This window comes from Tenebrio molitor, chromosome 3, assembly GCF_963966145.1.
Source record: "Tenebrio molitor chromosome 3, icTenMoli1.1, whole genome shotgun sequence".
Classification (NCBI taxonomy): Eukaryota; Metazoa; Arthropoda; class Insecta; order Coleoptera; family Tenebrionidae; genus Tenebrio; species Tenebrio molitor.
Window position 1 is genome coordinate 10,917,250 of NC_091048.1, and position 17,955 is coordinate 10,935,204.

The 17,955-nt window shown below is 38.3% G+C and overlaps 2 long non-coding RNA genes across 2 annotated transcripts in view; both read left to right on the plus strand.

The window, feature by feature from the left end:
• The window catches only part of LOC138125770 (uncharacterized), an 85,763-nt gene extending 75,307 nt beyond the window's left edge, over positions 1 to 10,456 (plus strand). Inside the window, exons 4-5 of the long non-coding RNA XR_011157524.1 lie at positions 9,215 to 9,303; positions 9,606 to 10,456. This is a non-coding gene — a long non-coding RNA (uncharacterized lncRNA). The remainder of the gene's footprint in view (positions 1 to 9,214; positions 9,304 to 9,605) is intronic.
• LOC138125771 (uncharacterized) lies at positions 8,426 to 8,952 on the plus strand. The gene is made up of 2 exons (XR_011157525.1): positions 8,426 to 8,801; positions 8,860 to 8,952. It is a non-coding gene; the product is annotated as an uncharacterized lncRNA (long non-coding RNA).
• Positions 10,457 to 17,955: the final 7,499 nt, after the last annotated feature.

Consider the following 17,955-nt stretch of genomic DNA (forward strand, 5'->3'; position numbering starts at 1 on the left):
GAATTTGGTTTTCCCTTTGGGCCTGTTTTTACTGCGGAAACACACCACTCGCTGGTGAGTTCTCATTCCTTTTCCAGATGACTTTCGATGGCGGTGATGACATCGTCCTTTTCCAGGTGAGTTGGTATGTCATATATTCTGACCTTTGCAGATTTTTTAGTCGTCATCGATACTTTTTTTAAATGGGAACCCCCTATTTTTTTTCTTGATTCTGATAGCCCCTTTAATTGTTTAAATGACAGTATAAAAATTTTGTTATCTTACATAAGGAAATTTTTGAGAAAAAAAATAATAAAGTTGGAAAAAATTAATTTTATAACGAACAAAAACAAGTCAAAAACTGTCATTATAATTATGGAAAATAATATTAGGTACCTACCTATTTAATAGAAACAAGCTGGAAAATATTTAAAAAATGGTTTACTAGGTAACTGAGTGGAATATTAAAACATTAAAAAATGAACAAAAATGTAAGCATCGCTTTCATCTGAAACTTCCTCCGCAGAATCCCCTGATTCTATAGTTATTCCGCACTGTTCGCAAGCAAACTGTTGTTCGTCATCGGAATCTTCAATGTTGTAAATATTTTCTGGGAATACAAAGTTGGTGAGCTGCATTTGAACAAGAAATGCTTTTTAACCACTTGGCCTTTTTTTCAAAGAAATGTTCAGTTTTCCACTCTGACTGGCATTTGTAACACTTGTATTCCTGTCTCGTGTCTGTCTTGTTAGCGTCTTTCTTGCTTTTCGTTTGTTTTCCCTTTTTAATTTTCTTTTCGTTTTTCTCCTTTTGTGCTTTTTTGCGTTTTTCTCTTTGGAGTCTTCGTAATTCTACTTGCTCTTTCTGTTTTTGTTTATGATTCTCCTTTGCATTGTGATAATTTTTCCACAAGTCAGATATTACCACTGATGGTACCTTTTGTTTTATTTTACCTTTCCCAGTATTTGAACATGAATCGGAAGGCCAAAACAGCACCTAAGAGAAAGGCGATTTATCTGGCGTAAACGAATTCTCACATCACACTCACAGTTCATTGACGGTAACATGGATAGATTGCACTATCGGGATATTTTAAATAGAGTCATGCTACCTTACGCTTTACGCATATTCCAGCCACTGAGATTTGTGTTCCAGCACGATAATGACCCAAAACATGCCTCATTACTAGTTTGAGAATGGCTTCAAGAGAACCTGATTAGAGTTATGAAGTGGCCGTCGCAATTTCCAGACTTAAACCCCATTGAGCATCTATGGGAAGAAGTGGAAAGGCGAATAAGATGTCAAAACTTTAGAAATAAAAATGAGTTAATGGAAAAGATACAAGAAGTATGGAACGAAATTCCACAGAGTACGTTAGACAAATTAATAGACTCTATGCCAAGAAGGTGCGCCGCTGTGATAAAAAGTAAAGGTGGTCCTACTAAATATTGAATACTAAACATTACAATAGCTGTTATAAACTTAAACTATAGATTAATTGCATACATTTCCTAGTTGTTGCTTTACTTTTGTCGTGTTGTGAAAGTCAACATTATGTTTCGAAAATTAAAAAGAAAACAATTTTTGTTGCAATTTTATTTCTTTCATCCGAAGTGGACTATTGATAAATTATGTAAAAAATACTGGACGCATTGTTACTCTGCTGCTTCACAGAAGTTGAAAAACGATCGTATATTTCAAAAATAACCTTTGTTGCTTCACTTATGTCCGATACTGAAAGAAACAATATTTTTGCAATTTTGCTAAAGAATAATATTAGACATTCATATTAAGCATAACAGACCAGACATTATAATTTTAAATAAACAACAAAAGCAAGCATATCTTTTAGATATAGCTGTTCCAAATTCACATAATATAACACAGACATATAACACAAAAATTAATAAATATTTAGAGCTCTCCGTTGCTATGAGAAATCTTTGGTGTTTAGAAAAAATTTCGATTTTACCACTTGTAATTTCAGCAACGGGAATAGTACCGCAATCTCTTTTTAAAAATTTAAAAATTCTGGATTTAGATAACACATTGGTAGTTGAAATTCAAAAAGGTATATTATTATACTCATGTCACATCGTGAGGAAGTTCCTTAACATTGACACAGAACATAATACACAACAAAGTCAAAATGGGGAGGCGAGACGCCGGTAATTATGTTGATAAGCACTGCACTATTACTTGATAGTAATATCCGTAATAGTGTATGTACTCCGGCAAAATTGCCGTGGACGTGCAATCCACAAAATTTTTCATGCCGACAAATTTAAATCATTTTTAAAAAGTAAAAAATTTGTTTCACAATTGGAATCGAACCCGCGACCCACGCGTCCCTGCGCCGAAACGCAGTCCGTTCAATGCTGCCTGCCCATTCTCTAGTCAAGGTCACTTTTATAAGTACTAGGCCGGGAATTTAACGTTGCCGGCGGATTTTGAATCATGCAAAACTGTCGATAACGGCCGGCGGCATGAAATAGTATATTGTATATCAAGAGTTGAAAATGAAATCGAATTTTCAACACGTGGTATACACGACATTTTTCCGACGACCACAAAAAAAAACGCTAATATTCGGCATCCCTTCAAACTTCAAATATTATTCGACAGAGCTGCGGACAAAACATACATTGGTGGCCATGGTTACTACAACTGTGTGCAATCATTTCATTGCGCACAGGCTAGAAGGTATCTGATTGGCTAACCAGTTTCATTGCACACGGGTTCGCTATTTGCATGCAATAGCCAACTTTCAATAATAGTTATTTGTGCGAATTTACGCATTTTTCATAGTGGTCGTCGGAAAATAACTATTTTCGACGACCACTATGCAATATGGCACATTTCACACAGTTTTCCCTTAGTGAAAATTTAAAATTGCAAACAGTTTCAACACGAAGACGAACGAACTGCCTACCCGTGTGAAATGAAAAATTTGAGAAATCTGATTGGCCGACAGCTGTGTGTTTTTATTTTGCACACAGGCCGATGATTAACGATGTCTACCTTTCCGCACAATGGCATAATTATTTTGTCCACAGCTAGAGTGCTTTGCCAAATGATATTTGAAGTTTTAACTTGACGTTAGCAAGTGGAAGAGAATAAATATTATCTTTGGGAACGTGAAATTGGAACTTTAGCTTCTTTACTTGTAATGGGTTTAGGATAGGTTGTAAAAATTATAATAATGACGATTTACGATTGTGGTAAGTTTTTGCTTGCCGACGTGCTAGTAGTCTACCTGCTAGTTACTAAAAAGGGATGCCGAATATTGGCGTTTTTTGTTTTTTTTGTTTTTTTGTGGTTGTCGGATAAATATCGTGTATAACACGTGTTGAAAATTCGATTTCAAACTCGTTTGCTTAAGCCACGCGCCAACGGCTTGTGGCTCAATTCTGCAAATTCGTGTGAAATCTTTCATTTTCAACACTTGTTGTACAATATACTATTTCGTCAATGATAAGGGAGAAGCTGGCCTCGCCAATTTCCAGCACAAGCAGCAAATATACGAGTAGATTATTATTAATATTCCGTCCACAAAAGGGAACAGAAATAGTGTTAATGTAACTCCTGTAAAAATTGTTACTCCGCTTGATTAAGGCCCGGTTTCTAGAAATAAATTTATTGGTCCAGTTAGTTTAACCCTTCGTTAAATTAGCAAATGGGTTGCTAGAAACATTTATTGGTCCAGTTAGTTTAACTCTCCGATAAATTATAAATGGGTTTCTGAACTACAAAATTTAGTTTTAACTGACGAAAATGCACAGTTAAATTAACGCGGCAAATAGGTGTGTTAAGTTATTTGACTACACATGCTCGCTAACACTGGAAGAATCTGAGAAATTACCGTTACCATTAGTCCGTTACACGTTCCATTCGTTTGATTGTTTGTAACTTTCAGAGGGAGTATTTGCGTTTTGGTTATGGTGTTTTGGTGTTTTTTTTTTGCGTTTCAAATTGTGCTGTTAGGATGGTTAACATCAGGAACCAAATCTTCAACAAATTGGTGCTTGTGTTTTGGTTTTTCCATGGAGCTGCAAGAATTCGATAGTTTAAGTTCATCATCAGAATAAATGCTCAATTGAATACCACACTTCGAATAATAACGGGTACTTTAAAATCTACTCCAACACCATGGCTACATGTCCTAGCGCACATTATTCCGTACGATATTAGAAGAAAATACGTAACAAAACGAATTTGGGATAAATTTCAAAATTCACCGAACATGTACTCCATAACACAAGACATGGCAAATTTACCACCCTTTAGATTAAAATCGCGTAAACCACTTTGGAAAGAAGAATTTCTCATGGAACCATTTTCCAAATCTGACTATTGGAAAGCAGCCTGGCAAGACGTAGATATTTTCAATAAAAATCTAATTGAGGATCCTACAAAATAACTTCCGGGATTTGACCTACCTAGGAAAATCTGGTGTAAATTAAATCGTTTTAGAACCGGGCATGGCAAATGCAATAATATGTTGTTTCACTGGAACATTCGTGAAAACCCTTCTTGTGAATGCGGTGCAGAAAAAGAAACCATCCAACACATTGTGGAAGAATGTCCCCTTACTAAATTCCAGCAAGGTTTCTCCAAACTACATCTACTTACCGAAGACGCCCTAAATTGGCTACAACAAATTAAAAACATATAATTTACCATAATTATTTTATGAATTTCGAATTTTAATTGTAATTTTCTTCATACGAATATATATATATATCAGAATAATTGTTTGAAGTTGTTGGGGAGGTGCAGCCAGCCAGAGTTTTTAGAGAACGAAAAAGTCCGTTCGAAATTTACAGCGAAGCAGAGTTTAGGAGCAGATATCGTTTCTACAAAGACACTGTGAGGACCATCATAGCTTTGGTTGAAGATCACATCTCACCAATGACACTGAGGACTCGTTCGTTATCTGCTGCTGAGCAGTTACTCATTGCTTTGCCATTCTACGCAACCGGTGCATTTCAGATTCTTGTTGGAGATAATTATGGAGTGCATAAAAGTACTGTGTGTCGTATCGTCATTTTCGCAGGATTACGCCCACACTTTGTGAAAATGCCTGAAACGAATGAAGAAAAACTTTCTGTAAAAGCTGGTTTTCAGGACCTCCGTGGCTTTCCAAATGTTATTGGTTGTGTAGATGGTAGTCATACCAATAATATCCCCAGGTAGTGACTCTAAGTTAAAAGTACGTGATATTGTTGCTCGTTGGCCTGGATCTACTCATGACAGTACAGTGTGGAATTTTTCATTTTTGAGTGCAAGATGTGAAGCAGGAGAATTTCAAGGTGCATACGTAATAGGAGACAGTGCTTATGCGTGCAGGCCTTATTTAACCCTGTAAGCGGCAGGACCACTTTACATGAAGAGAAAATTATAATTTGTACGTAGTATTAAAATAATATCAGAATCCGATTTCAAGTCTTAGTAATTGATGTTTGTTATTAGAAAGTGTACATTGATAATGTGACCATATGGTTACGTTACCCGTTTGAGATCTCTTTAAAATTTAGAATTTATTGCGGAACAATACATTTTTGTACTCAAAATAACTTTTATTACTTATTCAAAAGAATATGACAAACTCAAAAAAAATTAAAATGCTTCATGGAATTTTACAAAACAATTTTTTTCGGAGGTAATGCACACAATCTGGCGTTGCATTTATGACATCCCAGACGACTTGTTCCCGTTTTGCAATACCTGCATCTTCCCTTGGAGAAATAAATGAGCCAATGTCCAGTGGTGTCCTTTCGTGACAGATCGTCTGGCTTTTGAACCACAGGATGTCGTATCTTTTCGAGTGTCTTCTGGCTTTCTGCGGTTGGTCTTCCACGACGAGATTGTTTACCAGTTTGCGCTAAAGATTTGGCTACCTTCATCCTAAATGTTTTCAGAGGCATGTGTTTCTTGTTTATGTTGTTAGCTTTGCAATCATTCCGGTATAGCAGCCACCCATTTACAACACAGATATCCAGCATATAGGTGAACAAGGGGAAATACCATCTTCTAGCTTTGCTTGGACTCCTATATAGCCCCATCAAAGCATTTGCCTTATCCACACCTCCCATATGCTTATTATATGAGAGTATTATTGAAGGACAAGGTACATCCATTTTCCTCTTCTGTTCTTTATTGTACCTTTTCACCGACGTCAAAGGTTCTATTCCACTGTATGTACTTCCTAAGAGTGCACACTTATTATCTGCCCATTTCACTACTAGGACACCTTTTGCTGTGTCTGATTTATAGTCATAGGTACCTCTTCCAGATTTGATCTAAACCTTATCAGTCTCAACTGGACATCCTCCTATTCTATTAGATCTAATTGTACCCAAACTTAAGATATTCATTTCATCTTTCAAATATATAAACAATTGCAAGTTTGAAAAATAATTATCGAAGTATACTACTGAATTTTCGGGATGATGGATAGTTTTACATAATGCTATAACTACACCGGGACCTACTCCTAATGATCTCTCCATCTCAGTAAGTTCATTTTTAGAGCCTTTTAATTGATCAAATGTTTCCGCCCTTTGATATGGTATGAAATCAAAAATCATTCCTGAGACACCTGCCCTAACAAAAATTTTAAACCCCCATTTGTGGGGCTTATTTTGAATATATTGTCTCAAATTGCCAGCCCTGGTCCCTTTATAAGCCACCATTGTTTCGTCTATTGAAAATTTATTGTCGCAGTGTTGCTGAATGCAATTCTCGCGAATTGTTTTGATCAATGGAGCAATCTTGAAATACCTATCTTTAGTATTTTCAGTAAGTAAACTATTATTATTGAAATGCACATGACGTCTTAGTTTTTTGAAGCGCTTTACTGACATCAAATTAGCAACTTGATCAATTCTACTGAATGCCGACCAGTAATCGTCAATTGAAGGCAAAACGATTATACCCATTGTAAGCAAAATTGATAAAAAGTCAGTAATTTCTTCTCTATTTGTGTCTAAGCTGTGTCCAGTTTGCTGAGTGCTGTACAAGTTTGTTTGGTATACCATGTTAGAAATGACCTCAAATGAAAAAAATTTCAAAAAATATTCTAGTGGGATCAACAGATCTTCATTTGTCAATGTTTCGAATTCTTCACTGTCTTCTTTATTCGTGAGATCAGTCTTCGTCCAATTGAAATTAGTTTTTTGCTTTTTTACAGTCTTGGTGGTTGCAGGTATTTTGCGTTTTCCTTTTGCTGTTGGTGCAGGTATAAGCGGAGATTCTTCATCTTTTGATGAAGACTTCTCTGTCTCTTCTGGGCAATCTGTATCAGATATAACTTCTCCTGTTTCATCTTCTGAATAACTGCCTTCGGATTCAGTTTCTGGCACTAATACTTTACCAAAAGTGACATTTTGGTTGTTCTCGTCTGATTCGCTATCGGTATAATCAGATAAGTCCGAGTCACATATTTTTGCAGGTGGTATACGATAAATATCAGGTTTTTCGCGTATGCCTTTGACTTTTTTCCCATAAAAACATTCCGTCTTGATGGAATTGAAATCCATTATCTCTACAAACAAATAGGCACCTTTAGGAGCAATGTAACCACATGGTTACATATAAATTCAATGGCGAATAACTTCGAACGAGTTTTGGAATCAACTAAACAAAGTTACTAGAACCATCACTATATTCGTAATGAAGGCCCCTCCATATATAATTTTCATAAAAAGCTGTCTTTACTCACCAAAAATATATGCGAATATGTCCACAACACTGCTCTAGTGGTCAACGTATCAACAATGCCACCATCTTTTAAAATTAAAAGTTTCAGAAAAATTCTGGAAGATGTCGCTGTGCGCAAACCATTACAAGGTTGGTAGAACTGACTAATTTGTATAATAGGTTGCCTCGTTTCCATTTAAAGCAATAGTCTGAATTTTTTCCCCCCGCAAAAGTTACTCGTGACGTCACAGTGTACTAAACTTTTACTACAGAGTCTGTCGATCATGCATTAGGTGTTCCTTCGCTAGAATAAATCCCAAAAAGCCACCCAATAAACTCCACGGAGCTTATAAACCTTAGGTTCTATTCGAACACCCAAAATTTCTGGGTTGATTTTACGTCACGAGTTACTTTCCCCCCCTCCCCGCAATTTTCAACGAGGCAACCTATTATACAAATTAGTCAGTTCTACCAACCTTGAACCATTATACGAAAGTAGTAACCATATGGTCACCTTGCCAGAAGTAGGCTAAAAAAGCCTAGTCTCAAGATAGAGACGTTTGAAGGCAATGTAACCATACGGTCACAATATCCTTACAGGGTTTGACCCCTGTGTTAAATCCCCTACTCAACCGGAAGTGAACTATAATACTGCCCACAAATCGACAAGAAATTGCATCGAACGTTGTTTTGGGGATTGGAAAAGAAGATTCCCATGTCTGTCACTAGGTTTAAGGATAAAGTTGGAAATAGCTATTTACGTTACAAGACCGGTAGTAACGTTTTTATGGACGAGCTAGTGAATTACAGGTCGAGCCCGATAGGGCGAGACTTGTAAACTAGCGAGGCCATAATGCGTCTACCGGTCGTGTGACGTACAAGATTTTTTAGTATACTGAGACATTTATTTAAAAGAAAATAAATTTAAATAAAAAAAATTGGCTTTGAAAAAGATTGCTATGCCTTGTTACTATGATAACAAACGATTCATCAAAATTCAGTCTGTCAAAGTTTTTCATGTGATTTCTTTCATTTGCGCTAACTTCCTTTAATAAAATAAATTCTCACAACCGAACCGAAGCAGAAGTCAAGTTTTCTTCCCAGACCACCTTTTGGAGAAGGTAGATAGTGCGCGATCAAACTTATTGCTCCAAAAATCATCGGGAAGATATTTCACAGAGTACAAGTTGTTCTACAATTGGAGAATACGAAATAAAGTTGTTTGGATTGATCAAAGGGTAATGCTTGGCTTTAGAAAACCATCTCAATGATGTAAGTAATTGTACATTTAATTTTTATATAAATAAAAACCAATAAATCTGACAAATTATTTGACATTTGCTACCGGCCGCGGTGGAAAGTAAAACGGACTAGACCATAAACACGTGTCTACCGGACTCGTCGTCAAGCAGGTAGACACCTACTACCAGCACACTATACTAAAAATACATTGACAATCATTGTAGCAACTGCAGTTCTCCATAATGTAGTTATTAATGAGAATGATGGAGCTGATGATTTTGATTTGATTCAGGACTATGAAAATGTCGAAGAAGAAGTGAATCACGTTGCTGGGGCAGGAGGAAATACAGTTAGAAGGGCATTAATAGACACTGTTTTCAGGTAAATATCTTAACACAACTAAAGGTATAGGATATTAACAAAACTTAAAATTAATTATCTAACAATTTTTATACTTTAATATCATGTAATTTTCTTTCACGTTCCATCTCTTTTAAACGATTTCTTAAATTTAATTGTTGAAGCTTTTGTTCATACTCCATCTGTTGTTGCAAAATAGCTAATTGCTTCAGCTTGATTTCTTTTACGATGCTTTTGTATTTCTTCATCATGCCTGTCTTTAAAATTTTTTCTCTCAACAAAACGATGAGATAAAGTTTCAATGCAGTTTTCTTTTTTTTTAGGCGCTGGGACTGAACACTTTTGTCCAGTGCGCCCTGTACGTTCACGTTTTCGACTCGCGTTTAATATGTCATCAGCAGGAGTTTCAAGAGATGGAGTTGGAGGTGGACTTTCATCACTTGTTTGCTCTGTTGTTGGTGCTGCAGTATTCAACGGTTCTGTAAATATGTGTTATGTTAAGAAGTTACCAAATTTTCAAAGTATTAGTATTAGTACCATTTGTAGTTGATTCATCAATTATTATTAGCTCCATATCTGGTACTCGTATATGAAAATCCTCTGAAAATTATAGAATATAATTATTAGTGAGCATTGTTACGGGTTACCTATTAATTACGTTAAATTTGTTTTAAGGCTGTTTGACGATTATAGGTTTTTTCAGTATGAGAACTTCAATTAGAATCAACGATTAAGATCTGTATTTGTAATTTTTACTCAATTTATCAGCCCTTAGGTTAAGTTATATGAATTAGTTTATTTTCTACCAGTTGAGTTTTTAATTTTAATTTGTTCTTGGCCGACTTGTAAATATTAACATGAATCTTTTTTTTTTTTTTTTTGCTTTGGATTTAGTTCTAGTAGTAGTACAGTGGATAATAAATAATGTGTTATGATTGATAATTATTAATATTATTGTGTAATAAATACCGATTATATCTGGACGGGAACTGCAACTTGGTTCTGCACTTGAATCACATTTATTTTTTAACGGTTTGAATTGGTCGCGAAGAACCCTTACAATTTTTTCATCCAAGGCGGTGCTTTTTGGTGTGAATCTGCCGCCCCCTGTTTGCCTGTAAGCATATTGCTAAAAATAATTATTAATCATTTGATGCTCGATGTGAAGGTTACCTTCCTATCGTATGCACATAAAAGTAAGTAAACACTTACCTTGTCACTATGCAAGTTGCTTCTCGCAGTGTTCTTCAGGTTATCATACAAAGCGTGAATTTGCTTTGCAGACCTCTTTCCAATTTGGCTTTGGGCATTTAATTTTTTTGCAATTTCTTGCCATGCCAAATTACGTTTTGCGATGGTAACGGCGTCTGACTGCTTTTTTTCATTTTCAGTGAAATTTTTAGCTCGAACGCGTTTCTCTTCCATTTTGAAATTTGAATTTATTGTCAAAAATTACCGACAATTACCGACATTGATAGCAACGCCATCTATACGATTTTAAAATAATTCTTAGTTCAGGATAAAACCACCAGATTATCGTTATCCGACCTTTAAACTAACTGGAGGATGTGTTCAGAAACCCAACTGAATTTTAACTGTCCGATAAATTTATCGGGCAGTTAGTTAACAGACCAGTTAAATATCTTTCTAGAAACCGGGCCTAATAGTTTTTAAAAGAATTAGAGCTTATATCCAAGACACCGGAGCTTCGTCTCTTTCATGTTTAAGTTTTACACCGCGACTAGTGGTGTTGGTGCATTCAAGTTTTTGGTGACCCAACTGGCCACATCTAAAACATTTAATCGAATGCGCTCCTCGAAAAGTAAGGGAAGCTCGGTGATGATGGCACGCTTTTTTTTCAATCACTCGTTTCACTATCTAAAGGAGCTCGTATTTGTATAAAATCGAGGACACAAGTCAAGGATATCATAGTCTACATAAGTATGAGTTCAAAATGCACTAGAAAATAAAAATATAATTTTTATTAATTTTTTCTCATTTTATGACAAGGGTGCCATCATATCAACTGATTTGATATGATGGCACCCAATGTTGAGGTATGATGGTGTTGAATATAAAAGTAGGTAAATAACAGAATAAAATATGCCTAAACTAAATAAATGTATAATTCTGTAAGGTGAAATAATCTACTTAACACAAAAAGAAAATTTCTTATGAAATTAGGAAAGAAAATTAATCTTCACAAATTTGACACGTGAAATTTTTGGTTTTACGATCCTTTCCCGCGCAAGCTGCATGGGCCCGCATCCCACAAGATTGACATTTGAGCCAGACCTCTTTAGACTTAGACCAAGAAAAGAGTTCATTGCAGTACAAGCAGGGGACATCTTCGTCATCAGTATCTTCGAAATCCATTTGTGTGTTCTCTTCATCTTCATCTCGCTCTTCAATAACTTTCAAGTTTCTCTTCGCTGCCCTTACCAATTTTACCCTTTCCTTCTGCTGCTTTGCACTTTCAACAGCTTTTTCCAACTCAATATCTGGGGTCGAATTGATGACGCCCGTCTTGCTTTTTTTCCTTGGTTTCCGTGTTGTTGTGGAGAGTGCTGACGCTCTTGGCAGAGGATAAATATCCTCTACACTGACAGATAGTATCGACTTCCGCTGTGTGGGCACTTCCAATTGCTTGGAAGTACCTGGTCTTTCAAATTCTGCTGTAGGACTAGAGGGTGGCGTTAGGTGTTCCTCTGTTTCAGCAACGGTATGGTTCTCTGAATGTCCTTTGTTTTCTTCAGCAGGAGGAGGTCGATTTGTCGTTTCGGCCGCCGCGAACATCCAGTCCTCAAAAATATCGGGATTATAAGGAAAAATTCCTGTTCTCTGGAATGCTTTGATGGCGGTTGAGGGCAGTGCAGCTTTGAGATAGGCTTCACAAAAAATTCCGGCCACTTGCAAATGTGTCACTACTCTGCCAGGGTGAGCCTTGAGCCAAAGACGAATTTGCTGATTGTAGTAGACTTGCAGTGGCCCGAAAAAACCGGTGTCCAGAGGTTGACATCTGTGGGTACAATGAACGGGGAAGCAGAATAGGATGATTCCGTATTCTTTGGCTTTTTCCAAAACACTGAGATGTTTGTGGCTCGCGTGACCATGCAATAGAAGTAACACTTTGTTTTCCGGACTTGGTTTTGCAAATCTTATGAAGTGCGCGACCCACTTCAGCATAACTTCGGATGTCATCCATCCGCTCTCCTGGCAGAAGCAAATCGAATCTGTGGGGGCATTATCCATGAGCTCAGGCTTCATGTTTTTCCTGGGAAAGATGAACGCTGTTGCATATATTTTTTCAGGTTTCGTCTGGACCGTTGAAAAGCCGGTCTCGTCCATATTATAGATATTTTCAGGAGAAAAGTTATGCAGTGTCAAAACTTCGTCCAGATTTTTGAAGTAGGCAGCGACATTAACTCGATTGAATGCCTGAGCCCGAGCAGCGGATGTATTCTCTGGTGTTCGCAAGCTTATTGTTGGATTTCGTCCTATGAATCGATGTAACCATGCCCATATAGCTTCTTCCTTATTGCGATTGAATTTATGTGGAATATGATTTCGTTCCGCAAGTTGGTATGCTAGTGACTTAACATCTGTTGTGGTCAGTCCCAAAAACTTGGTTTCCATGTTTGTGATGTGAGAGACAATCTCATCCTCGATTTCCTTAGAGAACGTTGGACGGCATTCTCCAAGATCGCCTTTCTCGTAGCCCATATTTCTTCTAACTCTTCGCCCAGCTCCAGCCCATCTTCTTTTGTTGCACGTTCTCTACGGCTTCCCGCATGTTTTCCTTACTCTATGCGTGGCGAGGAAGCTTGCGACTGACTGACTTTTAGCATTTTCAAATTGAGAATTCGCATTGACCATGTGAAAAACCATCACCAATCTACAAAACCATCACCATCAACCAAACAATCGCCAAATGCACTACATTTTAGATTAATTTGGTATGATGGCACCCTATGCCATCATACCAAACATTTGGGGTGCCATCATATCAAAAGTACAAAATTATTAACTTTGTTAATTTGTCACATCCTAACGGAAACTTGGCTTATGGAGTTAATCATATTTAGAAAACCTAATGTTCATACTATCATATGGGCCCACAACATTTAGCAAAATATCTAGGCATGCGACCACAAATTAGTAAAATTAAAAGATAAGGAAAAACTTTTGTACTCACAAATAATTTCAATGTCAACCTGCAACGGCCAAATGAATTCCACTGGCACACCGCTGCTACAGCAGCGCCTCATTGGTGTATGGCACCACCAGCAGGTGTCAAATTGGATACATTCAAATAAATAGCGCCAATATTGGCAGGATGCCGTCATACCTGGGGTGCTATCATAGCGATATTTCCCCTAGTAGTATATCTATCTCTGCGATTAAAATTGGGTTTGGACTGGAGGCGCGACAAATGCGCTAATAGGGCATGAACAGACGAATTCCATCATTTGTGCTTGCAAAACATTGTCTTTAATATCGAAACAGATTAAACTCAGAAGCTGTTGTTGGATAAATGGAGCGCGTAAAGCATTCAATTTTTGTAATTTGATGCGGCCATAAAACCCATACGTTCGGCATTTCCTAGAATTATAGGAGATTGCGTCATGTGTTAACTTGCCAAAATTAGCACTGCTTGCAAAATTTTTGCCGAGGTTTCTTTTTAAGCTAGCCCACGAGCGGCGATCTAAAGGGCTCCAACAGGAGAACCACTCACCTACCTCGCCCTCAAAACAACCGGAAATTCTAGCCAGAAGATTGCCGCTCCGAAACCTCATCCACCCATTGTTGTAGATTATCACGTCCGGCCACAAACTTCGGCAATGTCACAGGGTCTCCAGAAAACGACACATTTGCGGGTCGACAATTCACGTGGTCCGAAAAACCAGTAAAATGGCTAAGAAGGATCGTTGGTATTCTCCGCTCCAGTAGCAGCCGCGGAGGTAGGATTAATACTGTCCGAGTTGTTTTCAGCTTCCATTTTGCACGGGCACAGAGACTTTTTTGACAAACAGGGAAAGAATAAAATTGGGCACGGAGTCACAATCCCACTTCTGATGTTGGCTTCTAAAGTTAAAGGCTTAAACAATAATAATGCGTCCGCAGTTCCGCACTGAACGACGCGCATGGTCAATCTGCCGGGTCCGGTCCGCACTTAAGAATATATAAGACTAGCACTATATGCAGAATCACCACTTGGACACGTAATTGCGATACGTTTTGACGCTAACAATTATTATTATTATTTTGTCGCCTTTGCCCATGCATTATTTATTTAGTCTTCGGACAAAATAGTCTCCGAAAAGTCGACTAGTACAACTTTGCGAATACCCCGCTCACATACAATAATGTGAGCTTTTGTTTTACTTTTGAGCTCCGGGGTTGGATTAAAAAGCAACACTGGAGGAACATCGTCTTTAATCAGAGTTAACGGAATAATAATACATCGTCACTTCGTCACAACTTCACACACTTCATTACAACGCTCCGTGAAATCTTTTTAAACGAGCCCTTTCAGTTTGAGCTAGGAGAGCCACTTCCTGATGGTCACAGATCACAACCTCAAGATCTGGACTTACAGAGGCACTCCCTGTGGCTACAAACAAAGGATCACCTGTCTGCGCGAGCGGTCACACTTTCCGCGGCCACAGAGCCACAAGTCTGGGCGAGTGGAACACTGTTCACGGCCACAGCGCACAAATTCTGGGCGAGAGGAGACACTTTGCACGGCCACAGAGCACAAGAATTTAGATTTTTGAATTTCTGGTCAGTCAGATTTGATATTCAAGTACTCACAACATAATCAGCAATTATAGTCAACAAATGCTCACAGGAGCCGACGATGCTAATAAGAGCTATCTGCTGCTCATAAAAACCAGCAACACACGACGCTCGTGTTAACATATTGTGTCACACGCTCACCTTTTGTCTGTGAATCCTCAGCCAGTTCCCCTGACCAAGCCCTCAGCATTTCCTGGGCTACAACTCGCTTTCTGTTTGTCGCCAAGTTCTTCAGTTGTACTCGGTCGTTTGGTAGCAACTTCAAAACTTCAAGCGGTCCCTCATATCTTCGATGCAGCTTTGACAAATGCGAGTTGCCAGAGGGGTGGAATACAATATCTCCGGGCTGAAGATTCTTCAGATCTTTTCGGGATCGGTCGAATCGCTTTTTAGCAGACGCAGCATTTCGTTGCGTACGTTCGTACCCCAGAATACGGTTTTTCGGCCTCCGTCTAGAAACACTGATGTTTCATTCGTCTAAATCGTCTGAAAACTAGCATTTCCCTGCCTAGGCAAGAAAATCGAAACAGGAATTTTTAATGAAAGATTTTAGGTTGGCAGCACAAAATGCCAATGTCAAGTGGAATTTTTGTACAATTTTTTAAGTGTAAAATATTGATGTCGGGCAAATTTGTATCCTTTATCGCAAGTTATACATTGTGTATAGCAGTAGAGGCCGAGAGGGTACCAAGCGACGTCTTAGTAATAACAGAGAGGACGACTACGGTTTTGAATATTTGAGGAATTGATTGACTTAGGTCGTGACTGTCGCTTCTTGGATCCTTTATGTTGCCAATGAAAGAAAAATAAATTCCCCGTTCGGTAATTTTTTAAACAAAAATTATATTTTGCTTTAAATAAATTGTCGGTCGAAAATTTTTTGCGTATTACACGGCTAGAAAATGTTTTGCAAGTGCTCGCACTTGTGGCACCTCTGCTCCACAAACCGTGCTTGCACTTGCAAAATAGCATTTTCTAGCCTTGTGATACAAATAACTATTGTTTCTAAATTTTGCCCTGTCGCAAGCGTAGGTAAAACGCTGTTTGTTAACATCGTGATGTCAGGACTGCTAATTTCCTGTCCAGTCACCAAATACAACGGCGAGAATCCCGTAGATTTTTGCACCGTATTATTTAAAGTGAATTGCAATTTTGAGATCACGCTCGTCCATTCTGACTTCGCTGGTTTGGACTCAATTTCGGTTCTCAATAAGTCTAAAACGGTGGAGACATATCTTTCGACTTGACCGTTACCGCGAGGGGCACTTTTAGCAATAAGGTGCAGTTCTATTCGCATTTCAGACAACAGGTCTCTCACGCCCTAATCGCTGAAGTTGGTACCTTGATCGCAGATAAGTCGCCTGATTGTTTGAAAAATATTCAGGTAAATTCTCAACTTGTCGCGTGTCTCTGGTCCCGTAAGCGTTTTTAAGGGGATGAGAAACAAGTACTTCGTAAACGCATCAATTAACAGAAGAAGATGTTTAAACCCATGAACGGTGTGAAATGGATCGGGAATTTTGTCTATTGGGTGTAAAGAACTTTGTTTGGGACCGGTGTGCTTCTTTCCCGCGATACACTTTAAACAGTGGTCGCCATATTATTTAACAAATTTTGCCATACCCGCGAACCAAAAGAAATGATTGATTTTTGCAAATGTTTTATCCGGGCCAACATGACACTGTTCATCGTGGAACATGGTTTTCACCTTTTCTCGTTCACACATCGGCATGCGATACGGATTATAGCAAATTATTTTATCGGCCTTTAATTTAATCTCGAGTTCAGCAGTTGTTATGGCTGCGACTGAATTTCCGGTGGTAATATAGTGCTAAATTTTGCTAAAAGTTTTCGCAGCAGGTCTGCCTCTCCGTTTTTTAATGGTGTGTTTACTAAGTCATCCGATACTGAACAAACCTGGACCACTTTAGGTTCGACCTTGACATGGTCGTCTAAATAAATCTGGGTTCCTCGAGAATCGGAACAGATCTTCACGCCTTTGCAGGTCAGTAAGTCCCGACCAAGGATAGCGTCCAATTTCAAGAGCGAATGTTCAACGACGTAAAAATTAATCATAAATGCAGTGCCTTCTCTTTCAATTCTGAGGGTGGTTTTATACAGAGTGGGGACCAAAGTACCGTCAATCCCTCTCAGCATTGTGAAGTCCAGCTCCAAGTGACAAGCTAACTTTTTGGCAACCCGACTCGATATGAGACTACATTCTGCCCCGGTGTCAATAAGGCAGTTAACTTTCATACCCTGCATTATGAATTCTGTGCAAAACTCATCGTCCAGCTTCACACTAAAACATCGAACATTCGCCGGGCCAGATTGTTTCTCGCGTCTTTGTTTGAGAAAACACCTATTGGCAAAGTGACCCTACTTACCACAAAAACTACAATTCACATTTTTACCGAAGGGTTTGGACTCATTCTTGGTCTCTCTATTACGATTTTTTTGGCAAAACCGACTTAAAGGACCTGGTTTATTGCAGGTATAGCATAATTTTGATTGTTGACCACCATCAACGGGATCCGTTCTTTTTGCTCTTTTAGCGGACGACGATTCAGCAACTGTCGTTAATTCGTATTGACTCAGCAAGGTTTAATAAGTCCGCGATTGTCTCGACTTTACTATTAAAAGCAGCAATTTTTACCTGCGCGTTAGCAATGTCGCCAACGACAAGTTCTAACATCGTTCTCTCCGACAGATTGAAATTCAAGGCCCGTAACAACAAAATTTTCTGTCTGGCATACTCACAGTACGATGTCGCATTTTCGCTGGTGTACAAGCCTGCTTTCCGGAAGCGTTCACTCAAATTCTTCTTCGGTGGGTACAGGTTACACAGTTCGGTTTTCAAGTTCTCCCAAGTTT